The following is a 26,753-nucleotide window of genomic DNA, read 5'->3' as shown; positions in this document are numbered from 1 at the left end:
TGGGGGAGGGGAAGTTCTCTGGGATGTCTGTGGCTAGTGCATCACCTAGCTTGCTTTTGGAGATTCCTTTTCCTGGAAATAGAGAGCCCCTGGCTTCGGGCTCACAGTGCCTTGGAAAGCAGAGAGGAAGAAAGTGAAGCCTGCAGGGCATCCCAGAGGTTAACTGCTGCTGTGGTGGCTTCATGCCTGGGAGGGATGGAAAGTACAGTACTGCTTATGGCCTCCAGATAATACTCGCTTATTTCTTGACTCACCTCCTGAGGTGTCAAAGAGAGAGCTAGTGAGGAAAATACCTTCAGAACCAGTTGCTCTAGCCACAGCTACTATAAATTAACTTTCCAGCCTCTCCCAGTTCCTACCCCCCCTCTCTCTCTCTCTCTATGGCTCCAGCAGTCCCATTTCCCAGCTCTGACCCCTCTGTCTCTGTCATTCTGCAGTTAATTCTACCAGGTCTGGCCTCTCTCTCTCTCTCTGGCTTCTGCAGTCACATATCCAGCCTCTCCCCAGCTCTGGCCTCTCTCTCTCTCTCTCTCTGGCCTCTCTCTCTCTCTCTGTGCTCCTGCAGTCACCTCTCCCAGCTCTGGACTCTCTTTGTTGTTTGTCAGAGCTCCTATAGTCACCTCTCCCAGCTCTGAACCCTCTGTCTCTGTCATTCTGCAGTCAATTCTACCAGCTCTGGCCTCTCTCTCTCTCTCTCTGGCTCCTGCAGTCACATATCCAGCCTCTCCCCAGCTCTGGCCTCTCTCTTTCTCTCTCTGTGCTCTTGCAGTCACCTCTCCAGCCTCTCTCAGCTCTGGCCTCTCTCTCTCTGTGCTCCTGCAGTCACCTCTCCAGCCTCTCCCAGCTCTGGCCACTCTCTCTCTCTGTGCTCCTGCAGTCACCTCTCCAGCCACTCCCAGCTCTGGCCTCTCTCTCTCTCTCTGTGCTCCTGCAGTCACCTCTCCAGCCACTCCCAGCTCTGGCCCCTCTCTCTCTCTCTCTCTCTCTGTGCTCCTGCAACCACCTCTCCAGCCTCTCCCAGCTCTGGCCTCTCTCTCTCTCTCTCCCTGTGCTCCTGCAGTCACCTCTCCAGCCTCTCCCAGCGCTGGCCTCTCTCTCTCTCTCTCTCTCTTTGTGGTCCTGCAGTCACCTCTCCAGCCTCTCCCAGCTCTGGCCTCTCTCTCTCTCTCTCTCTCTGTGCTCCTGCAGTCACCTCTCCAGCCTCTCCCAGCTCTGGCCTCTCTCTCTCTGTGCTCCTGCAGTCACCTCTCCAGCCTCTCCCAGCTCTGGTCTCTCTCTCTCTCTCTCTCTCTCTCTCTCTCTCTCTCTCTCTCTGTGCTCCTGCAGTCACCTCTCCAGCCTCTCCCAGCTCTGACCCCTCTCTCTCATCCTGCAGTCAACTCTACCAGCTTTGGCCTCTCTCTCTCTCTCTCTCAGCTCATGAAGTCATTTCTCCAGCCTCTCCTAACTGTGATCTTTCAGCCTGCTGTAGCTTCTGGCCCAGCAGTGCAGTGGTTCTAGAGGTATAACCACAGGGACAGGAAATAAGCAGAGCCTAACTGTGGGTGGGTGTTGCGGGTATCAAAAAAGTTTGAAGGTGTTGACTACTTCTGATGAATTAACCTTTGTTGTAATGCCAGCTTCATCTCACTGCCCTATTACCTAATTTATTAAAAAACTTCAGGTTTTTTTTGCTTTTAAATGTGAACCTGCAGAGCCATACAGTAAGGTTTTTTTTGTGTAATCTTTAATAAATAAATTCCCCTTTCAGAAGCTCTTATTTGCATACCACTCACGCTAGACCTGAGAGACATGTTTTTTTGTTTCTGTCCCCTGTATGTATCCTGTTCCACAGTCCAGATAAATCACTGAGCATAGAGAGATCAAAATTATATCGTACTCCAGAATACATCAAGGTGTGTCATATGCTCCAGGTTGGACCTTGTACACTTGCGCCATGGCTGGTCCCACTCAGACCTCAGACAGCTGCGCCTCATTCTCCATGTACAATCTCGTTCAGATCTTAAACAGCTGCGCCTCGTGCTCCACTCGTGGTCCCCGCTTGGATCTTGAACAACTGCACCTCTTGTGGTCCCGCTTGGATCTGAGACAGCTGCGCCTCGTGCTCCACTTGTGGTCCCCCTTGGATAAGAACATAAGCATTGCCTCTGCCGGGTCAGACCAGGGGTCCATCGTGCCCAGCAGTCCACTCCCGTGGCAGCCCCCCAGGTCCATGACCTGTAAGTTCTCCACCACCTATATTGTTTATACCCTAATCATTAAATAACCTTTATAGTAACCCTCTATCTATACCCTGCAATCCCTTTCTCCTTCAGGAAGTCATCCAATCCCTTTTTGAAACCCAATATTGTACTCTGTCCTATCACCTCTCCCGGAAGCGCATTCCAGGTGTCCACCACCCTCTGAGTGAAGAAGAACTTCCTAGCATTCGTTTTGAATCTGTCTCCTCTCAGTTTTTCTGAATGCCCTCTTGTTTTGATGTCCCCGCTAGTTTGAAGAATCTATCCCTCTCCACCTTCTCTATGCCTTTCATGATTTTATAAGTCTTTATCATGTCCCCTCTAAGTCTCCGCTTTTCCAGGGTAAAGAGCCCCAGCTTCTCTAGCCTTTCAGCTTATGAAAGGTTTTCCATGCCCTTTATCATCTTTGTTGCTCTTCTCTGGACCCTCTCGAGAATCGCCATATCCTTCTTAAGGTACGGCGACCAGTATTGGACGCAGTACTCCAGATGTGGGTGCACCATCGCTCGATACAGTGGCAGGATAACTTCCTTCGTTCTGGTAGTGATACCTTTTTTGATAATGCCCAACATTCTGTTCTCTTTCTTTGAGGCCGCTGCACATTGTGCTACTGGCTTCATCGTTTTATCCACCAATACCCCCAAGTCTTTTTCTATGTTGCCTTCCCCCAGTACCCTCCCTCCCATCGTATAGCTGTACATCGGGTTCCCTTTCCCTATGTGCAAGACTTTACGTTTCTCTACATTGCGGCTCATCTGCCATCTTTTTGCCCACTCACTCAGTTTGTTCAGGTCACTTTGTAGTTCTTTGCATTCCTCAACAGTTCTGACCTTACTGGAGAGTTTTGTGTCGTCCGCGAATTTTATAACTTCACACTTTGTCCCTGTTTCCAGGTCATTAATGAATATATTGAACAGCAGCGGTCCCAGCACTGACCCCTGTGGGACACCACTCGTGACCCCTTTCCAGTCAGAGTAGTGTCCCTTTACTCTTACCCTATGCTTCCTGTCCGCCAGCCAATTTTTGATCCATCTGTGCACGTCCTCTTCCACCCCGTGGCTCCACAGCTTCTTTAGTAGGTGCTCGTGGGGTACCTTGTCGAAGGCTTGGAAATTCAGAAATGCGATGTCTATGGGGTCACCTTTGTCCAGTTGTTCGCTTATCCCCTCAAAGAAATGCAGTAGGTTCGTTTGGCATGAATTTCCTTTACAGAAGCCATGCTGGCTTGTTCTCATCAGATTATTTTTTTTATATAAGCTCATTGATACTTTTCTTGATCAATGATTCGACCACAATCCACATTCACTCATCTATCCTAAAACGAATCACAACTACCAAACAGAAACCACCACCCTTAAATGTGCCTACTTAAACATCATGACCATTTAACCCTACCCATAAATATGCATATAAATTAAGAATGTAGAATTATGCAGAACTTTCAAAATGTCTGTTCAGAATTTTGTTTATTTTGCATAGAATTTACCAGGCTTCTTGTTCATTGATTCACTGGTTCCTTTAAACAACTTATATGAGTAAATTAGGACTACAGTTGTCCAGTTTTGCTGGACCTATGGTATGGACCTATGGTATGCTGGACCTATGGTATGAACAGATCTGATTTCTGTCTTCAGCCTTCATTTGCCTCCAAAACATAGCTAAGAACATAAGAATTGCCACTGCTGGGTCAGACCAGTGGTCCATCATGCCCAGAAGTCCACTCATGCGGTGGCCCTCTGGTCAAAGACCAGCGCCCTAACTGAGACTAGCCCTATCAGCATAGGCCCAAAAACAGAACTTATAAAAAACTGGATAAAAAACGAAAACCTAGACTGCCTCTTCCTCACAGAAACCTGGCTAACATCAGACACAGACCCAAGAATTACGGAAGTCTGCCCTCAGGGATACAAAATTACAGTGACCTGCAGAGAGAAAAAAAGAGGAGGTGGATTAGCAATCTTAATCAAAGACTCCCTAACCCTAAACATATCGGAAAAAACATCCACGCCTTACATGGACCTTCTAGCATGTCAAATCTCATCCACCACACTAAAAAACGCACTAAACTGCATGCTCTGTTATATAACACCGAGAAACTGGACCATGGTTAGATCTGAATTTGAAAACTTCATATACCAAAATTCACTAACAACAGCACACAACTTTATCCTAGGAGATCTAAACCTTCATCTTTAAAACCATTCATCCAAGCCAGTAGACAACCTCCTTTCTTTCCTCAATGCCTTATCCTTCCAAATTTTAAACCCACAAACCACTCATGAGAAAGGACACCAACTTGACATTGCAGCCTTCATGACCCATCAATCATCTACTTCAGAAATTCAAACGTCTAACGGAACCTGGTCTCCATCCCTCTGGTCAGACCACTACGCTTACACCTTCAACATCAACTGGACCAAAAACCAAACCAAACCAATTTCCAAAATAGTAACCTACACATCACGCAAACGCATCGAGCCCTCCACATTCTGGTCAAAAGTAGATGAAACAATCCAAGAAGATAACCCCAAAGACTTCATTTCACACTGGAGCAATTTGAGCAATAACATCCTTGATGAACAAGCCCCACTACGAACCAAAACCAGAACCTGCAGACGATCAGACCAATGGTTCGACGACTAATTACTCCTACTCAAGAGACAATGTAGACGTCTGGAAAGAAAATGGAGAAAAACCAACCTAGATCACATGAAAACTGCCTGGAAAAAAAATTAACAAACAATACAAACTTCTACTAAAAGAAAAGAGGAAAAAACATTACACCAACCTAATAGGCACGGAAACCCAAGACACCAAAAAACTATTCCAAATATTAAAAGATCTAACTAACACCATACCCTATTTGACCACTAACAATAACTCCTCCCCTTCAACCTCCCTCCTAGCAGAACACTTCAAGAATAAAATTACAAACACCAGAGTTACTCTCAATAGTAACCCAGCCCACCTAATTGAAGTCACAATACTTCCCACAGAAAATGAATCTTATGCTGCAGACAGAAAGTGGTCCCAATTCCCTAAGATACATTGGACCGAATTCAACAAACTCTACAAATAAGTACAGCCACGCATCCTGTGAACTCAACCACTGCCCGCAGAATCTCCTGTCATCAGTGAGCACTAAGTTCCGTACCTTACTCCTACACTGGATACAAACCATGCTCACAGACGGCATTTTCCCGACTGACCTCAGCGAAATCATCATCACCCCAATCCTAAAAGATCCAATAGGACCAACAGATCACCCATCCAACTACAGACCAATCGCCTCAATACCTCTATTTATCAAACTAACAGAAGGATTAGTAGCCAAACTCCTCACCAACTATCTCGAGGACCATAACTTACTCCATCCCACGCAATCCAGCTTCAGAACTAATCAGCACAGAAACACTACTAGGCTCCCTTATCGACGCAGCAAGACAACACCTCAGCATTGGAAAAAAATGCTGCTCATACAATTGGACCTGATGGCGGCATTTGACTTGGTAGACCATAACATCCTACTGCAAATCTTGGACTCAATAGGCATCTCAGATAAAGTATACTCCTGGTTTGAAGGTTTCTTAAAATCCAGAACATACAAAGTAAAATCAGACAAAGAAAAATCCAAACCTTGGTCCAACTCCTGCAGCATTCCACAAGGATCCCCACTGTCCCTTACTCTCTTCAACCTATATACGGCCTCTCTTGGCATTTACCTGAACAAACAAGGCCTAACCTCTTATAGCTATGCTGATAACATCACCATCCTCATTCCTTTTGACCAACCAAAGCTCTTAATGACAGCCACACTACACCGAACTCTAGTTACAGTTACGACTTGGATGGAAGACCACAAACTGAAACTCAATCCAGACAAAACTAAATTCATCCTCCTAGAAAATAACACAATCCCAACCATAACCAACTTAGAAATCAACTCTATCAATTACCCTTTGCAAACCACCCTAAAACTACTAGGTATGACTATTGACAAAGGTGCACCATGCAACCACAAATAAACAAAACAATACAGAAATCTTTCGCAGTAATGAGAAACCTTAGACAAGTCCGAAAATTCTTCGATAAAACACAATTTCAGCTCCTAGTACAATCTCTAATCCTAAGTATCCTAGACTACTGCAACATCCTCTACCTCCCCTGTCCTGCAATAACGATTAAACAACTACAGACAATTCAGAATACAGCTCTGAGACTCGTCTACTCACTGAAGAAACATGACTACATTACTGAGGCTTTCATCAACTCACATTGGCTTCCAATCCAGGAAAGAATACAATTTAAATTCTACTGTATACTATTTAAAACTATAAATGGAGACAATCCAATCTACCTGAACGACCGCCTCATCCAAACTACCTCTACCAAGCATAGAAAAACACACACCCCATTCACTTACCCCCCAATCAAAGAAGTAAAACGGAAAAAACTATACGATGGCCTACTAGCCACTCAAGCTGCAAAAATAGATAACCAAATCTCCAACCTATTGATAACTACCCCAGACTTCAAGATGTTCAGAAAGGAAATAAAAACTATACTCTTCAAGAAATCCCTTAATAAAACTTAATACCATGAATACCCCTTCTTACCTTCCCTTCCCCAACCCCTGATCCTTCTTATCCCTCTCTTGGAAACGATCTCTGATCTAACTGTGTAACCCTTCTTCCATAACCCTTGTTGTAATCCGCTTTGAACTGAAAGGTAATGGCGGAATAGAAATCTGTAATGTAATGTAATGTAATCTTCCCCGGAACTGAGGTTAAGCTCACCGGTCTGTAGTTTCCTGGGTCGCCTCTCGATCCTTTTTTGAAGATAGGTGTAACATTTGCTATCCTCCAGTCCTCCGGGATTACCCCTGTTTTCAAGTATAGATTACAAATCTGCCGCAGTAACTCTGCTGTTTCGTCTCTGAGCTCTTTCAGTATTCTCGGGTGGATTCCGTCTGGGCCCGGAGATTTGTCAGTTTTTAATCATAGAAACATAGAAATAGACGGCAGATAAGGGCCATGGCCCATCTAGTCTGCCCACCCTAATGACCCTCCCCTCTATCTATCTGCTTGAGTACGTCTTCGAGGTTTATCTCCATGTATGATAATTTTCCCTCTTGATCCCCCTTGAAGATTTTCCGGCACGTTGGATGTGTCTTCTCTTGTAAAGACCGATGCGAAGAACATGTTTAGTCTGTCAGCCACCTCTTTTTCCTCCTTCACCACTCCCTTCCTGTCTCCCTCATCCAGAGGTCCCACCTCCTCCCTCACCGGCTGCTTTCCTTTCACATATCGGAAGAATGGTTTAAAATTTTGTGCTTCCTTGGCTAGTCTCTCTTCGTATTCTTTCTTTGCTTTTCTGACCACTTGGTGACATTCTTTTTGCTGCTTCTTGTGCTCTTTCCAATTTTCATCAGTTTTGTCCTTTTTCCACTTCCGAAATGATTTTTTCTTGTCTCCTATCACTTTCTTTACTTCATTGGTTATCCATCCCAGGTTTTTTGTATGATTCTTTTTGCATCCTTTCCTAAATCTGGGTATATACAGGTTTTGCGCCTCGTTTACCTTGTCTTTGAATAAGGACCAGGCTTGCTCCATAGTCCGTGCTTTCTTGGTGGTGTTTCTGAGTTTCTTCCTCACCATTTGTCTCATGGCATCATAGTTCCCTTTCTTGAAGTTAAACATTGTTGCATTGGTTCTCTTCCCCTTTGGTAATCCTATTTCCACTTTGAACCGGATCATGTTGTGGTCACTGGTTCCTAATGGTCCCACTACATCCACTCCCTTTGCAGGTCCTTTCAGCCCGTTGAGGATTAGATCCAGAATCGCTGACCCTCTTGTTGGTTCCTTGACAAGTTGTTCCATGAAGCAGTCCTGTACAGCCTCCAGGAACTCCGTTTCCTTTGTACGTTTTGAATTTCCAAGACTCCAGTCTATCCCGGGATAGTTGAAAGCTCCTACAACTATGGTGTTAGCGTTCTTGCATTCCCGCCTCAACTCGGCTTCCATTTCTGTATCATTTGCTTCAGTTTGCCCAGGTGGATGGTAGTACAGCGCTATCTTTATCTCGGATCCATTTCTACCTGGTATTTTAACCCATAGTGATTCCAGTTGGTCATTTGTCGCTGCTGCGTCCACTCTGGTCGAGTGAATGGTGTCCTTTATGTATAGTGCTATTCATCCTCCTTTCTAATATGTCCTGTCTCTTCGGTAGAGCTTGTACTCTGGCAGTACTATGTCCCATTTGTTTTCCTCGTTCCACCATGTTTCCGTGATCCCTATGATGTCTAGGCTCTCATTTTTGGCCATGACTTCTAATTCCCCCATTTTGTTCTTTAGTGTACATGCAGTTCAAGTCCTGGTATTTTCTCTTCCTTGCTATTTTTCCTTGCGTTTCATTCTTCTTTCTGTCCTCTTCCTGACCTGCCGACTCCTGATTTTTGTCTCTTTTGTCTTCCCCTTGTGGTATGTTCCTATTGTCCTCCTCTTGTTCCTTCCCTTTGTCCAGTTCCATTTTGACTTCCCCTTGTAGTACGTTCCTCCTGTCCTCCTCTCGCTTCGTCCGTCTCCCTTGTTTTTTCAGCTCCTGATGTTTGCCATTTGTGTCTTCCCAGCGTTTTTCCCACTCAGTATCTTCTCGGGATACTGTCTTCCGAACTGTCGACACCAGGTCAGCTGTTGGCTTTCCCCTTCTACTTAGTTTAAAACTTGCTCTATTGCTCTTCTGACGTTATTAGCTAATTGTCTAGTTCCCGCCGTGCTCAGGTGTAGTCCATCTTTCTTGAAGAGCTTGTTCTTGCCTCAGAATGTTGTCCAGTTCCTCACGAAGAGAAATCCCTCTTCCTCACACCATCTCTTCATCCACGCATTTATTGATTGTAGTTCCGTCTGCCTCTTCGGTTCTGCCCTCGGTACTGGCAGGATCTCTGAGAAGGCTATCCCCTGAGTCCTCATTTTCAGTTTCCTTCCTAAGATCTTGAACTGTTCAGTCAGTGCATTCTTGCTGTAGTCTCTCCTGGTGACATCGTTTGTCCCGACATGGACTATCACTGCTGTCTGTTCTGTCTCTGCTCCCTCCAGGATTCTTTCAATTTTGTCGACGATGTCCTTTGTTCTTGCTCCTGGGAGACAGGTCACTAGCCGATCCTCTCTCCCTCCTACTATGTGACTGTCTACTTGCCTTAGGATTGAGTCTCCCACCAGGATTGCGGATTTCCCCTTTTTCAGCCTCCGCTCAGGTCGCAGGTCCGTGTCCTTGGTGCACTTCATTTCTTCTCCCTCTAGGCACTGATAGAGTCTTGCCTCTTCTTTCTACGAGATTCCTCCATGGGTACCTTCTATAGTGGTGTCAGATGGATCTTGTCCTCTATTCTGTGTGTCTTCCTTGTTCCTGTGCTGCTCGTGTTCTTGTTCTTCCACTCTCCTGTAGGCATCCTTGATGAACTTCTCGAGCTCCCTGACTTGTCTTGAGCTCCCTGACTGATCTGAGACAGCTGTGCCTCGTGCTCCACTCGTTGTCCTGCTTGGATCTCAGACGCTGCACCTCATGTTCCACTCATAGTCCCACTGGGATCTCAGACAGCTGTGCCTCTTGCTCCACTCGTGGTCCCGCTTGGATCTGAGACAGCTGTGCCTCTTGCTCCACTCGTGGTCCCGCTTGGATCTGAGACAGCTGTGCCTCGTGCTCCACTCGTTGTCCCGCTTGGATCTGAGACAGCTGTGCCTCGTGCTCCACTCGTTGTCCTGCTTGGATCTGAGACAGCTTTGCCTCTTGCTCCACTCGTGGTCCTGCTTGGATCTCAGACGCTGCACCTCATGTTCCACTCATAGTCCCACTGGGATCTCAGACAGCTGTGCCTCTTGCTCCACTCGTGGTCCCGCTTGGATCTGAGACAGCTGTGCCTCTTGCTCCACTCGTGGTCCCGCTTGGATCTGAGACAGCTGTGCCTCGTGCTCCACTCGTTGTCCCGCTTGGATCTGAGACAGCTGTGCCTCGTGCTCCACTCGTTGTCCTGCTTGGATCTGAGACAGCTTTGCCTCTTGCTCCACTCGTGGTCCTGCTTGGATCTGAGACAGCTGTGCCTTGCTCCACTCGTTGTCCTGCTTGGATCTCAGACAGCTGCACCTCATGCTCCACTCATAGTCCCACTGGGATCTCAGACAGCTGTGCCTCGTGCTCCACTCGTTGTCCTGCTTGGAGCTCAGACAGCTGCACCTCATGCTCCACTCGTGGTCCTGCTTGGATCTTGAACAATTGCACCTTTCGTGCCACTCATGGTCTCACTTGGATCTTGAACAGCTGTGTCTCATGCTCCACTCATAGTCCCACTGGGATCTCGGACAACTGCGCCTCATACACCACTCGTGGTCCCACTTGGATCTCAGACAGCTGAGTCTCATGTTCCATTCGTGGTCCAGCTTGGATCTGAGATAGCTGTGCCTCTCGCTCCAACTTATGGTCCCACTTGGATCTCAGACAGCTGCGCTTCGTGCCCTGTGTTTGTTTATTTTACCGCACTTCACTTTAACTTCAGTGCAGTTTGTAAAAACTAAGGAAGAAACGAATGCTAATATTAGAAGAACAGAAGCAAAAGAAAAAAGGTCTATTAGTTGCTGTGGGGTCAGTTTCCACCCCAAAAATACAAGTTAAAATACAAATCCTAAGTATAAAAGCTAATCGAAAAAGGTAGGTCTTCAGTAGAGTCCTAAACTTAGAGTAAGAAAGCTCACAACGTAACTCATTTGGATCTCGGACAGCTGCGCTTCGTGTTCCATGCCTGATCCCGCTTGGATCTTGGACAGCTGTACCTCACTCTTTACTCATGGTCCCGCTTGGATCTCGGACTGCTTAGCCTTGTGCTCCACGCCTGGTTCCGCTTGGACATCAGACAGCTGCTTCGCAACCAAGCGAGATTGCACATTGAGCAGTTCAGATAGCAGTGTTGCTGGGACCTCAGATAGTTTCATCTCGTGCTTCTTGTGCCCTTTCTCAGGGATCTTGGACAGCTGCACTTCATAGTTCAACTGTGCATTCTCATCGTTTTAAAAAATATAAGCTCTGTATTGCATCTGACCCTGTTTCTTTTCTGCTTCGGTTCTAGGGATGCTAGTGGCAGACCTGCTGACAAAATGGAGAGCTGACTATCTACTCGGAATACGTCCAGCACAGAAGATGGTTCCATGTAGGGGGCTAATGACCACGCCTCTGACAGGAAGGAAGCTGGGCCTTGAAACTTTGAGTCCGAGCCTCCCTCCTCTTCCAACCAGCTCTCTTTGCCTCATCCCCACTGCATTCTACCAGTCCAGGACAGATCAGAGAATACCAACAAGAACTATACCAATCACCAATTGGGACATTAGAAGGACCAAATAACAGCTGAAGTGAGTGACAGTGCTGGAGTCACCCTCCTAAAACTGTTTCCCCCCAACCCTAATCCAGTGATCTCCAGTTTTCCTCACCTTCTGCTCTACATGGTGACTGATGGATTCATGTCTAGTCTGAGGCACTTTCCATGGCACAGTCCCATACTTAGCGCATTCCCTGGTCCAATAGGGTTTCCTCTAGGTGCGTCCCACAATTCAGCAAATGCTCTGGTCCCTCAGAGTCAGGTAATCATGCTCTTTTCTTAGTGTTCTCACCAGACCAGTTCATCACACGTTCAGGGTTAATATAAAGCTTAAATACACTCTGGAAATGTGTTATTTTACGAAAGGAGTTTAGCTCCCAGTATACGGTTAGACACCCCTGCCTTTGAAAATCTTATTTCTTTGATGTATTATTCTGCTCTATGAGCAGAGACCGCAAAATGTAGCTTTTCCTCCTATCTTTTCCTTCTCCAAGTTTGAAAAATGTTTCCCCAGCTCTCCCTCGCCTCCAATGTGTATGGTGATGATGTCTTGAGAGGTCAATTTTGGACCATTTCTGGAGCAGGTCTGGTGTTGGCCAAGGAATTCTTCCTGTCTAACTCTCCCCAGCGTCTTGGACAATCTGAACTGTTTTGTGATGGTTTCTATTTTTTTTTTTTTTTTTAAATAATACCGCAAGTCTTTTAAAAGGAATGAGAATGATCAAAGACTGTGTAATGTAGTACAGCATGGGTGGAAATATAGGGCAGTATTTCTCTTCTGCTCTGTCGAAATTTAGATGGAAGCTGGTCCAGTCTTCAAAAATGGTTCTCACCTCTCACCTTTGGAATTAGCCCTTGTAGACTTAACCCCCTCCCCCCTTTTACAAAACCGTAGCATGGTTTTTAGCGCCGACCGCGGAGGTAACAGCTCCGACACTCATGGAATTCCTATGAGCATTGGAGCTGTTACCACCACGGCCGGCGCTAAAAATCGCACTATGGTTTTGTAAAAGGGGGGGTTAGTAAATATTACCAAACTATTTATATAACATCACAGAACAGAACTGGTTCTAAATCCGAGAGGTGGATGGTAGACGCTGTGAAGATTTACTAGGGTTCACAGTCTGTTTGGTTTGTCTTCTTTCTTCTACTTTCTTTCTTATTATTGCTGGAGTTCATTTTCCTTTGTGGTTTCTTTTTCTTTTGGTTTTTAACAATTGTTCTTATTTTGTTAACTGCTCTACTATTGCCTTAAGAAAGAGCGGTACATTAAATACATTTAAACCATAAACCATTGTAACTGCATCAACTGCATTGTGTATTCCTTGTGATCACAACCCAAACCATGACACAGTGAATTATACATAGTTAGTCACGCAAAACCTGCGATCTCACAGGTAAATCACTCTTTCTTTAGTGTCCATTGACCACTAGTTCTGGACTGGTCTGGTAGGACTAAAGGAAAGAAAATTATCAGGTGAGACATAATTTTTCCTTCTTTAGTGTCCATACCAGATCAGTCCAAAACTAGTGGTCGCCAGTGACAATTCTTTCCAGAATACTCGGATCTTCTTCATACTGTCTCAGAAACTGGGTCACAACCTCCACACGCTGTTGCTTGTGCAGATCAGTAAGCTGTTTGGGAGCCCATTTTATGCAGACTTTTCTGTATCCCAAGTCATCATGTATTATCCCAGGACAAGCAGGTAGCATATTCTCTACATGTGGGTGACGTCACCGATGGAGCCCCCTAGCGGACGTTTTCGCAAGCAGACTTACTTGAAGACCTTCAAGCTTGTGAATGTATCGCGCATGCGTGAGTGCCTCTCCCGCCCGACTCAGGGCATGCATCTCCTCAGCGTGTCCTCAGTTCTAAGTTTTCCGCAGAGCCAGAAGCCCTGCTCCCTTGCTCTGTGCGAATTTGTAGTGCCTCTTTGCACCGCGGCTTACTTTTTTGTTTTCGGGTGAGTCGCTGTGCTGTGCGTCTTTGTTTTGTACAAGTTCCTTCCTATTTCTTTTTTTCTGACTGGGTGGTCAGTTTTTGTCAGGCTGCCTGGCCTCGCGGGGCTGCGGCTGTATTTTTTCCTATGTCCTGGCCTCTGACCGGGCTTAAGAACTGCACTAAGTGCAACCGGGTGATCTCCATCACTGACCCTCATCGTTGGTGTGTGGAGTGCCTGGGTGCTGAACATCGAGCCGAGTCTTGCCCCCGTTGTGCTACTCTCCAACCGCGGGCTCTTCGTCGGCATGTGGCCAAGATTCTTCAACTTTTTGGCCCCATGGAACCCGAGGGGTTGACCTTGGCCTTGGCCCCGGTTGTCGGGGCCTCGGCTTCGAAGGCCTTGACCTCGATGAAGTCACCCTCGAACTCGAAGACGTCGACCCCGGCTCCGCCTGCCGCCTCGGCTTCGGGTAAATCTCCTCTTCCCTCCTCAGGTGTGCTGGTGAAGAAGCCGACCTCGGAGTCTCTTGCGAGTGCCGCATCTTCAGCCTCGTCGAGACATCATTTGAAGCGTGCCTCCTCACGTAGGGAATACTCTTCCTCGAGGTCGCCCCCGAAGGAGCGCACTGCTGCACCTCAACTCCAGCGTCCTTTGGTTTCAGTGCCTATGTTCGAGGACATGCTTAAGGCTATCCTTACTACGCAGATTTCCTCGGTTCTGGGTCAACTAGCTCCGGCCTCGGCCTGGCTTCCGTCTGATCAGCTTGGGTGTTCCCCCGCGGTTGCTCAGGGTCAGTCCCTCAAGTCTCGCAGGTTGCCCTCGAGCGATTCTTCTTCACCTGATTCGAGGCCTGAGACTTTACGGGTGTCCCGGGCGGGACCCCGCACTGTGCCTTCATCTTCTTTGACCCTGGCCCTTTGAAGCGGCAGAAGACTTCTCCGCCTCGTCGAGGCAGGTCCCCGTCTGCTCATTCCTCGGGGCCCTTTGTGGTCTCGTCTGGGGGCACCGACTCTTGTCTGCATGCTACTCCTCCGGTCTCTTCGGGGTGGAGATTTTCTGCTTCGGCGCACGTTGGGGACTCCTCCTTCACGCCTACATCTCCGAAGCTTCGGATGGTGGTTCCTTGGATGCCGGGGTCCTCCCCGATTTGTCTGCAGCGGGGCCGTTCTTTGACGCCCCCGTGGGAGTGTAGCAGAGCCTCCTTGGTGTCCCGAGCTCGGGATTCGGAGGCCCACGCTTATTATTCCAGGGAAGTTTCCCCCTCTTTCTCAGCTGCCCCGAGATCTAGATCTTCCTCGCCTTCGGAGGATGAGTCTTCTTCTCATACCTCCTCCTTTACCCGGTTTGTTTTGGACATGGGCCGGGCTCTTAAGCTTGATCTCCAATCCAAGTTCTGGTATACTCAGGAGTATTTGGCGGAGATGGGGCTTCCTCATCCGCCTCGGGAAGCTTCACGCTTGCCCTTGCATCAGGTGCTCCGGCAAACTTTCCTTCAGAATCTGGAGACTCCTTATGCTGTCACTGCCATTCCCTCCAAGATGGAGTTCCGTTACCGGACGGTGCTGACCAAGGGCTTCGAGAATGCACAGCTTTCCCATCAGTCTCTGGTGGTTGAGTCCTCCTTGAAGAAATCTAACCCATCCAAGGTCTACGTGACTGTCCCTCCGGGCAGGGAAGGGCGTATGATGGACAAATTCAAGTCACCGCCTCTATCAGAACTCGATGATGGGGAACCGGGTTCTCAGTTATAATTTCACCTTCACGTCCTATCTCAGGTACTGTGTGGACGCTCTCCTCTCATTCCAGTCTGACGTGTCTGCTCTTCGTAGGCAGGAGTTCTGTCTGCTTCATGAGACTCTTTCTCAGCTCCGTCTCTATATGTTTCAGGCGGCTTACGACGCCTTTGAGCTGTCCTCGAGAGTCACGGCCTTTGCGATCGCCATGCATCGCCTGGTCTGGCTCCGGATTGTGGACATGGATCCCAACCTCTAGGATCGTCTGGCTAACCTCCCTTGTGTGGGAAACGAGCTGTTTGATGACTCCATCAAGGCTGCCATTAAGCGCCTGTCAGAGCATGAGTGGTCTTTTGCCTCCTTGGTGAGGCTCAAGTCGAAAATTTCGCCGGCTCGTTAGTACAAAATTCCTCTTCGGCGATATCCGCAGAAGTCCACTCCTGCATTCTCTTGCCCGCCCCAGAGACACCTGCAGCAACAGCAGCAGCAGCGTCTTCCTAAGACTCAGCCACCAGCTCTGTCGAAGCCTGGGCCTTCTTTTTGACATTCCCTGTCTGAGCCTGCCGGCTGTCTTCCTCCTGGAGCCCTCCCTCTTTCCCATCAGGGGACGCCTCCATCATTTCTATTCTCAGTGGGAGAAACTTACCACGGATCTGTGGGTCCTTTCCATCATCCGAGAGGGGTACTCCCTTCACTTTAGTTGGGTACCCCCAGATCTTCCGCCTGTAGAGTTTCCTTCTCCCCGGTTTCACCTTCCCCTTCTTCTGTGGGAAGCGCAGGCCCTCCTTCGCCTCAGGGTGGTCGAGGAGGTTCCTCTGGATCAGCTCAACATGGGGTTTTACTCCCGGTTCTTTCTGGTCCCCAAGAAGATGGGAGATCTGCATCCGATCCTGGACCTCAGGGCTCTGAACAAATTTCTGGTCAAGGAAAAGTTCAGGATGTTCACTCTTCCTATGTTGTATCCCCTGATGGACAACAGGGGACTCAAAGAGGCTTACACGCACATGCCGATTCATCCAGCTTCTCACCGGTATCTGAGATTCCGGGTGGGGGATCTCCACCTCCAATACCGTGTTCTTCCCTTCGGTCTGGCTGCCTCCCCAAGGGTGTTCACGAAGTGCCTGGTAGTGGTGGCCGCGGTCCCTTCGCCTGCAGGGGCTTCAGGTGTTTCCCTACCTCGACGATTGGCTCATCAAGGCCTCGTCCCACCAGGCAGTTCTGAGGGCGACGAATCAGACTATCTCGCTCCTTCAGAGACTCGGCTTTGAGGTGAACTTTCCAAAGTCCCAGCTGTGTCCGTCTCAGTCCCTTGAACTTATCGGGGCGGTACTGGACATGTGTCGTCTTCGCTCCTTCTTGCCTCGACCTCGTCAGGAGGCCCTTATCCATCTTTGTCGAAAGGTGGCTCTCCTGTCCTCGGTCCCGGCCCGTCTCATGATGGTCATGCTCGGTCACATGGCCTCCACGGTTCACGTGACTCCTTTTGCCAGACTTCACCTCCACATTCCTCAGTGGACTTTGGCGTCTCAGTGGAGCCAGGATCGGGATCCGATGTCTCGACACATTGTGGTGACTCCTTTGTTGAAACAGTCTCTCCATTAGTGGATGCTCTCTACCAATCTTTCCAGAGGTTTTCTGTTTCACGCTCCTCCTACGCAGAGGGTTCTCACGATGGACTTGTCTGCCTATGCTTGGGGAGCGCATCTGGACGGTCTTCGCACCCAGGGACTTTTTTCCAGTGCGGACCGTCTATGTCACATCAATCTGCTGGAGCTCAGAGCAGTGTTCAACGCTCTGAAGGCTTTCCATCATCTGCTTCGCGACAGTGTCATGCTGGTCCGCACGGACAACCAGGTCACCATGTATTATATCAACAAACGGGGGCACGGGATCTCTCTCCCTGTGCCAGGAGGCGATGCAGCTCTGGGATTGGGCGATCTGCCGCAACATCTTTCTCAGGGCGGTCTACATTCAGGGCCACCAGAACTGTCTGGTGGACAAGTTGAGCCGTCTTCTGCAGCCTCACGAATGGTCTCTCCATTCCTCGACTCTGTGTCAGGTGTTTGCTTGGTGGGGGACTCCGGATGTCGATCTGTTTGCTTCCCCCCCTCAATCACAAGTTGCCTCGCTTCTGCTCCAGGGTCTACACCCCGCACCGAAGCAAGCCTTCTGGACTGGACGAACCTTTTTCTGTATGTGTTCCCTCCATTCCCTCTGATCCTGAAGACTCTCGTCATGCTCAAGTCCACTCACGCCACCATGATTCTGATTGCTCCTCAGTGGCCCAAACAACCGTGGTTCTCCCTTCTGCTGCAACTCAGTGTCAGGGAGCCTCTTCTTCTACCTGTTTTTCCTTCGCTGCTTACACAGAGTCGGGGATCTCTACTTCATCCCAACCTGCAGTCTCTTCACTTAACAGCTTGGTTCCTCGAGACTAGATGGCTTCTTTCCAGTTGTCTCAGTCAGTCCTGGATGTTCTTGAGGTGTCTCGGAAGGAGTCCACTCGCCAATGTTACCATCAGAAGTGGACCCGTTTTTCGTCTTGGTGTGCTACGCAGCGTCAGGAGCCGCACTCTGCCTCCTTGTCTTCTGTGCCGGATTATCTGTTGCACTTATCTGGTGCTAGTCTCCAATCCAAATCTATTCGAGTCCACCTCAGTGCCATTGCTGCTTTTCATCAGCCGATTGATGGGGAAACCTCTCTCTGTTCATCCTGTGGTTTCCTGATTCACAAAGGGTCTTTTCCACGTCCGTCCTCCCCTTAAACCTCCACTGGTGGTTTGGGACCTTAATGTGGTTCTTTCTCTTTTGATGAAGCCTCCGTTTGAGCCACTTGCTCGGGCTTACTTGAAGTATCTAACTTGGAAAGTTGTGTTTCTCATTGCACTCACTTCTGCTCGCAGGGTCAGTGAGCTCCAGGCTTTGGTGTCGGACCCGCCTTTCACTGTTTTCCATTATGATAAAGTGGTTCTCCGTACGCATCCTAAATCTTGCCTAAGGTTGTTTCGGACTTTCATATTAACCAGTCCGTGGTTCTTCCGGTGTTTTTTCCAAAGCCCCACTCTCATCCTGGAGAAGTGGCTTTGCATACTCTTGACTGTAAGCGTGCGCTGGCCTTTTACTTGAAGTGCACTGCTCCTCATAGGTCTGCTCCCCAGCTTTTAGTCTCTTTTGACCCCAATCGTTTGGGGTGCCCTGTTTCAAAGCAGACCATTTCTAACTGGTTGGCCGCTTGTATCTCCTTCTGTTACACTCAGGCTTGTCTCTCCCTGCCGGGTCGAGTCACAGGGCACAAGGTCAGGGCGATGGCGGTGTCTGTTGCTTTCCTCCGGTCGACTCCGGTGGAGGAAATCTGCAAGGCTGCCACTTGGTCCTCGGTTCATACTTTATTGCCAACACTCCCACCATCCCATTCTGGATAGCTTGGAGGTCAACCACATGTGAGAATAGGCTGCCTGCTTGTCCTAGGGATAAAGCACAGTTACTTACCATAACAGGTGTTATCCAGGGACAGCAGGCAGAAATTCTCGCAATCTACCCACCTCCCCGGGTTGGCTTCTTTGCTTGCTCTCTGAACTGAGGAGACGCATGCCCTAGGCAGGGCGGGAGGGGCACTTGCGCATGCGAGGTACATTCGCAAGCTTGAAGGTCTTCAAGCAAGTCTGCTTGCGAAAATGTCCGCTAGGGGGCTCCGTCGGTGACGTCACCCACATGTAGAGAATATCTGCCTGCTGTCCCTGGATAACACCTGTTACGGTAAGTAACTGTGCTCTATGGCAAATGCAGATCCATAGCTGATATCCAAATCTGTAGCCAACTGAGACATCGTTATCCATCGATCTTCTTTAATCAAGGTATCCGCTCTGTCAACGTGCTGTCGTGTGTGCGATGTTGATGGGTATCGAGAACTACCTTCGTCAGTTACACCTGTTATTTGCACTTTAAACCTTTTAACCAACTCATAAATCTTTCGTTGATTCATGGTCCTGTGTCCATACTGAGTCAATATCCAATGGTGAATTTCCACAGGTTTCACTCCCGCTACCCAAAGAAATCGAACTGCACGTTGCTCTTTGATGGTGCAATCTTGCAATGGAGAGTCCATATGTTTCTCACCTCATGGCTGCCGCATGACTAAAGGCGGTCTACATTCAGGACGAACTATCCAACAGGCAATGGACGAGTACATCCGTTGCATTTCGTTAGCTCTGTTCCAATTATCGGGTAATTTAACAATTACCTTTAATTTTTGATTTGCCCTTGTACAACTTAGCATTGAGATGTGGATGCCAGAATGTAGCATCAACAGAGCAATCCTGGGAATGTGGAGGGACGATGCTGACCAATCAGATCATTCAGAATCTGACTGAAGATTCCAATAGAATCTAGGAACATGAAGGGATGATGCCGATCAATCAGATCACTCAGAATCCAATTGAAAATTCCAATTCAGAGTAACACGGGGACAAATTTTTCCCCGTCCCCATGGGAACTCATTTTCCCGTCCTGTCCCCATGAGTACCGTCCCTGTCCCTGCCCCATCCGTGCAAGCTCCGTCCTCATCTGCACAAGTCTCAAACACTTTAAAATCATAAGTGTTCGAGGCTTGAAGCGGTTAAGGCCGAGCTTACAGGAATGGGGCAGGGACGGGGGACAGCGGCAAAACTCAAGGGGACAGGATGGAGAAACTGAGTTCCTGCGAGGTCGGAGAAAAGTTTGTCCCCGTGTCATGCTCTAGTAGCATGCTTAATGCAAGGTCTATCATGGCTTCAGCAGTTCAATGACTGTGTAAGTTGGCGAACCTAAGTGTACCATGCAACAAACACAACTGATTATATTCTCTTATTGTATAAGTTGTCACTTGACATCACATCCATGTACAGTATACACCCCTCGCGGTTATGCGCTATGCGACTTTGGCACATGCATTATAGAATAGCCTATTCTTGCCAGCTCTGATGCGTGCAAGTGTTTTATTCTATAACATATGTGTACATTTTGGGCTGGATTCAGCAAATGATGTCAGGAAAAATTCATGCTCGGTGCTATTCTATAAAGGATGCTCCAGACTGAGCGCTTTTTATAGAATAACGCTTAGTGTGTGGTTCGGGCACACAGCTTTGAGCAAGAGGACTTATTCCGACCAAAATCTGGTGAAAATCCTGGCATGCAGCTTGGACACGCGGTCCCTGTTTGGGCTGGTGCGGAAGAGGGTGCCAATCCAAATGAGAGCCAATTAACTTCATGAACTGATCATTAACATCAACTTCCTCCAACAAACGGGTGTGCGACCTGGCTTCGCTAGGGTTGAACCTCGAAAGCAGCAAAAACCAACCAAGCGGGAATGCGTTTGGCAGTTGCTTCCAATGAGTTTCTGTTGCAGCTCGTGATGGTGAAGTAATAGAGTCAGAGGTGATTTCATCTCGACTACAACGCACCTTGTGCCTAATAACTGCGTAGATAGCGCAGGCTAAAACAATTGGGTCGGCCAGAAAGATGAGATAAGGCACATATGCTCATTCTATAACTTAGTGCTTAATATTATACACCAATCCGCAGATTCTATAAATGGCGCTCAAATTTGGATACCCCAAATTGTATACTATCCCGAGATCAATCAATTACAGTAACATCTCAGCTATCCAGCATCCACAGGGATTGGTGGATGCTGGATAACTTTTTTCCCAGTTGGTTGAGAGTGCTGTGTTGGAACGCAGATCTCAATCCCCCCTCCCGCCCCGAAGCACCAGTGTAGCAGTTGTCCTGAGCCACAAAGCCCTCCTCCCTCAAGCCCTGAAGCGGCGGAAGCATGCGGCGTTCCTGAGCCGCGAATCCCCTTAATCCCTCTCTCCCTTCCCTACCTGAAGCACAGAGGACAGGCTCCGCCGGGACTGGCTGTCCTTCAGTTAAGGAAAAGGAAAGGAGCGAGAGAGGGGGTTCGCGGCTCAGAACCGCCTCCTGCTTCTGTCGCTTCAGGGCTTGAGGAAAGGCGGGAGGGAGGGGGGGGGCTTTGCGTCTAAGGGCCACTGCCGCACTGGTGCTTTGTGGAGGGATTCCCATCTCACCTGCTTGAGGGAGGGAGGCAAGATTTGCGGCTCAGGACACTACCGCGTTGGTGCTTCGGGTCGGAAGGGAGGTGGGGGTTCCCGGCTCAGGACTGCCACCGTTTCAAGTTCTTTGGGGCTTGAGGGAGGGAGGGGGGTTTGCAGCTCAGGACCGCTGGTGCTTGGGGGGGGGGGGACATTGTTTTTTCCACCTGCAATATTTATGCCAGGTGGGTAAGAGTGCCGGTTAACTGAGATTCTACTGTATTGGCTGATCTCTACTCTTTACCTGTTTATTGATTTAGCCTCTTTTTACTGCTTCCTTGAGACGCTTTACTTTTTGCAGCAATCCTCGGCGAACACAATATACAGGCACTTTGTTACTTATCTTCATTTTTTTATGGTATGTCCCAACCTTTTTCACCATGGACCCCTGACGAAGGTTTGTCCGAAACACGGACCGTGTCGGGTCCCTTGATTGGTAAAAGGGTTTTATTTTACTTATTTGCATTTTAATTTTGGTACAATAAATTTTTGCCTGCATCTTGTACACAGTCTGCAGTTTTGTTTGCTTCTCCTGCATCAGGAAAGTGAACAGATTTTCAAGACACCCCAAGCCTGGCCTGGTGACTTTTTTATGAACACTTAGAGATAATATGTAGAAATAAAGCAAAACAAAATGAGTTCAGGTGATATTGCTTTTATTGGACTAACTAGAACATGGTTAGATTAGTTTTCGAAGGTAGGCCTTCAGATCTGAAATAAGCAAATGTAGACAGTTATTGGTATATAAGCATGAAACATCAAAGTATTCAAATGATGGTCTCACAGGAAGAGGAAGGGGAGTGTGCAAGGCAGGGAGATAAGGGAGATAAAAAGGTGTCAGTGCAGTGACAATTATGTTTTGTAATGCCCCTAAGTCCTCTCTGTCAAAATGCTTTTTTATCATTTTGTTCTCAAAGGTCTTGCGTTCCTGGATTGTCTTCAAATTTCCTTTTAATACCCTCACCACAAAATCATTGAGAGGAAAGGCAAACTCTCCCGGCTCTATGACTTTCCCATGAGTTTCTGTAACTTTGTAGAATTCAAAAACACCTCATGCAGTCCAAAGGTGTATAATGTACTTTGGCACTGGCAGTGTGACGATACTCAGATTCTCTGTTTATCTTTTGTAGTTCCAAGTTTAAGGCATTCAATAAATTGTTCTTTCTGGGATTAAAAAAAAAACATACACTCCTCCCGTCCCAAGATCCCAAAACATCACAGTGATCAAACGCAGTCTGAGCGAACACGGTAGCTCCCCTCTGTCAGCCCTGTCACGTCCGTCTGTCCACAGGAGATGACGACGCCCATGGCACAGAGAGGTATAGAAAGCAAACAACAGAAATGGGCAAAAGTGACTCCAGGTCCTGACTGGAGCTAGACTGTTCCTGCTGCTATTAGCACTGGCTGTTTTTCAAAGCACATGGAGTTCCTGCCTCCTGGAACTTACATTTCAGATGAGACAAATAGGAGCCTGCTCACTACAGGTCCTTCAGTCTACAAAAGAGCACATTTTCCATTTGCTCATAAACTACGGAATGTGCTCCTTAAAAATTACGACCACGAGTGTGGTTATTTGTCATTTAGGCTTGACGATAAAATCCCAATCGTTTCTGCAATAACGTAATGCTTATGCAGCAGCTTTGGGCCTGATGGTGAAATGTGCTTACTTGGACTCGGAGATGAATGAAACCCGAATCGTGCTTCTTTTCCAGATTCTAAGCGGCCTATTCAAAATAATTTTCTTATAAAATTAAATTATGGCGAATGGTAGCGTTCCTGCTCGAGCTGGGAGGTGCTGTTTTAATTTTCGCCATCTGCCTCTCCAAGTCTAGCTTAAAGGCTTAGCAGACCAGCACAGGCCCTCTGGGTTCCTACTAGCAGGGAGTCTGGTGACCTATTTGCAACCCCCTCTTCCTCCTAGTTCTCCCTTTTCTGAGCAGAGGCGCTGGACATATATCCACCAAACAAGTTTAATATTTAAAGCACGGGGAAGAGTGTTCTTTTGTTGTTGTTTTTTTTTTAGCTCTGGCCATTGATTGAATTAGACCCAGATGATCAATGTCATTCCCGTATCTGGGTATTGCCGCTTAGTAGTTGGGGCTAAGATAGCAGGAGTTAGCCAACGTTTGGCAATGGTATCCGGCCATTTTGTCCCAGCTCTGCCTTTCTTCCACCTTCGGACCACCCAAAAGTAACCAGAAAACGCCCCAGTCATCACAGAGATGTTCTGTGGCACTCTTTGGAACCACTGCTGTGATATTTCATATACCAAAGAAAAATGGGGAGACTCGATCTACAGTGAAAACAATCCACCGATGAAAACAAAAACTGTGGATACAGATGTTCTGGAGATAATTTATTAAACACTGACATATAAAACCATGAAAATTCAATTTAAAAAGTACAATGCTAAAAAATATTGTGATAAAAATCAAACCGGACCATACACAGTCCGTGTTTCGGCGAACACGCCTTCCTCAGGGGTCCAATGGTTTGCAATCTCACATATAAAGAATTGGCCTGAAAACAGTCTATTGTCTTTAAACGTGTGAACCAAGACCACCGCAGACAAGCTGAAGTAGCAAAAAAATGCCAGTGTTTAATAAATTATCTCCAGAACATCTGTATCCACAGTTTTTGTATTTGTTTATATTTCATATACCACCATTCGTGGTAAAGCGTTACAGCCATTCACAAAAAAATACAGTAAAATGCTCCTGGCCCCAATCGCTGTGGTTTAAGTGAGCATCGACCTGTTCTACCTAATTAAACCACACCAAATATGAATATTGACCTCTGGATGTTCAAATAGGCAGGAGCATTCTGGGAGGACTAGTATATGAGATGGCTATGATTGTCGATTTTATATATATTTAGCTTAATTTACCACCAGTGTGATGGGCCATGGGTTTTGGTCAGAGCATCTAATCCCCTTGGACTGTCCGTGGACAAAGTCCAGATGTATTGGAGCAGGGCCCTGCAAATCCACCGCTCTTGTTAACATATCCTCGACCCTTATATCAGCACTTTGTGACTCATTAAGGGAGAGGACAGGAAATGAACCAGCAGCGCTGGCAGTCTAGTGATCTCACTCTGAAAAAAAACAGACACGCTGGATGCTATGGAGACCAGAAACAGCCCACCCCAAACACTGCTTCTCCCCCAACTGTGGCTTCTGAGGCTCCTGCCTCAAGTAGATTCTGTGGTTGCTGCCTCAAACACAGCTTATACCCAAACACACACACGCGTGTGTGTGCTCGTGCAGTGATTAAAGTTACTGCCCGAGCACCCTGAGGTTGTGGGCTCAAACCCACGCTGCTCCTTGTGACCCTGGGCAAGTCACCTAATACCCCCATTGTCCCAGGTACATTAGATAGATTGTGAGCATGCCAGGACAGAATTGGAAAAATGCTTGAGTACCTGAATAAATTTACGTAAACCGTTCTGAGCTGCCCTGGGTGAACAGTATAGAAAATTGAATAAATAGTGTGAAAAGTTTCAGCGTCATAACCAGAGCTGGTATTGTGACATCATACTGCCTCATTCCACCAATAAGAGCCAACCTCATCAGTGATGTCACAACTTACAATTGCTTGATTGTCCTAGACTTGGCACACTTTTACTACATTTTGATTTCTAGAGTGGTGCAGTGGTTAAAGCTACAGCCTCAGCACCCTGGGGTTGTGGGTTCAAAACCCACCGTGCTCCTTGTAACCCTGGTCAAGCCAACTTAATCCCCCCATTGCCCCAGGTACATTACACAGATTGAGAGCCCGCCAAGACAGATAGGGAAAATGCTTGAGTACCTATGGAAACAAGACAGAAAGAAGATTGACTCATTTGAGATTTGGTGCTGGAGAAGGATTTTAGGCCAGTGGTGTAGGAAGGGGGAGCAGGGGGTCTTCCTAAGGGCACAACACCCCTCCTTGGCATATCGTCTTTATGAACTTCTAATATCAGATCCTATTGTCTGACTGGAATTTACTTTATTTCATTTCATTTATTTTATTTTTATTTATTGTTTTCTCAGGTACTTTAGCTAGATTGTGAGCCTTCGGGACAGCTAGGGAAATCCAAAGTACCATGTTTATTTATTTTATTTTAATGTATCTTTAATCTATCTTCATTGTAAACCGCTTTGAACCTCACGGTATAGCGGTATATAAGAAATCAAATCAAATTCTCTCTTTGTTGTGCGCATGCGTCCCTTGCCTTCCCCCATACCTTTTTTTTAAATCCCTGGCACAAGGTTGCTGCCCGCGTCAGCGCTCTCTCTGATGTCACTTCTGGGATCCGCGGCCAGGAATTTACATCAAAGGGCGAGCCAATAGCAACGTGGGCATCCTGCTGACACCGTAGAAGTTAAAAAGGTGCGGGGGAAAGAGAAGGGGGGCGTGCACGTAGCAGGGGGGAGGGCGGGGATGGGGGTGCCACTGTTTTAGGCGTACTGTGGACCGCCAGAAGAACTAACAAATTGATTCTGGAAGAGATCAAACCGGCTCTGTCACTCGAAGGCCCAAATGATGAAGTTACGACTGTCTTATTTTGGTCACATTATTAGAAGAGAGAGACAAAGGCGCGCGCAGACAATTGAGCGCAGCACGGAGGTGCGCGCCGCACAAAATTACAGTTTTTACGGCTCCGACCGGGGGGCGTGGGGGGGAACCCCCTCCACACTTTACTTAATAGAGATCGCGCTGCGTTGTGGGGGCGGTGTGGGGGGTTGTAACCCCGCACATTTTACTGAAAACTTCACTTTTTCCCTGTTTTTAGGGAAAAAGTTAAGTTTACAGTAAAATGTGGAGGGTTACAACCCCCCAAACCCCCCACAACGCCGGCGCGATCTCTATTAAGTAAACTGGGGGGGCTCCCCAACAAAAACCCCCGTCGGAGCCCCTAAAAACTGTAATTTTCTTCGGCGCGCGCCTCCGTCTTGCGCTCAATTGTCGGCGCGCGCCTTTGTCTTTAGCGGGGTTGTCTATGAACCGAGAGATCACTGGAGGAGGACATCATGTTTGGGAAGATCGAAGGAATCAGGCGAAGAGGGTGACCTGCAATCAGATGGCTGGACACATCAAAAACAACCATGGGGATGACGCTGGAGGACCTTTCCGGACTAGCGCAAAACCAATTTTTTTCTTAGATCCGCAATTCAAGTCGATGGTACCTAACAGCAACAACCTGAATAAATTCAAGCAAACCATTCTGAGCTCCCCTGGGAGAACGATATAGAAAATGGAATTAATAAATACATTCTTAGTGTAAACCAGCTTCCTTGGTTCCCACCCCAAACATAGATTCTGTGGCTCCCGCCCCATTTCCACAGCAAAACAGCCTTTGTGGTTCTTGCCTCCCACACAGCTTCCACAGACCTCATCCCAAATACG

The 26,753-nt window shown here is 47.7% G+C and overlaps 1 protein-coding gene across 6 annotated transcripts in view; it reads left to right on the top strand.

Annotated features, from left to right (window-relative positions):
- The window catches only part of CCDC114 (coiled-coil domain containing 114), an 86,439-nt gene extending 73,533 nt beyond the window's left edge, over positions 1-12,906 (top strand). For all 6 annotated transcript variants that reach the window (XM_033961655.1, XM_033961656.1, XM_033961659.1 and 3 more), the window contains one exon: positions 11,356-12,906. The gene's annotated coding sequence lies outside the window, so the exon portion shown is untranslated. The remainder of the gene's footprint in view (positions 1-11,355) is intronic.
- The last annotated feature ends 13,847 nt before the right edge of the window (positions 12,907-26,753 follow it).

The sequence above is a fragment of the Geotrypetes seraphini genome, chromosome 10 (genome assembly GCF_902459505.1).
Source record: "Geotrypetes seraphini chromosome 10, aGeoSer1.1, whole genome shotgun sequence".
In the NCBI taxonomy this organism is placed as follows: domain Eukaryota; kingdom Metazoa; phylum Chordata; class Amphibia; order Gymnophiona; family Dermophiidae; genus Geotrypetes; species Geotrypetes seraphini.
Note: the sequence above shows the minus strand (reverse complement) of the source record. Positions and strands in the feature narration are given on the sequence as shown.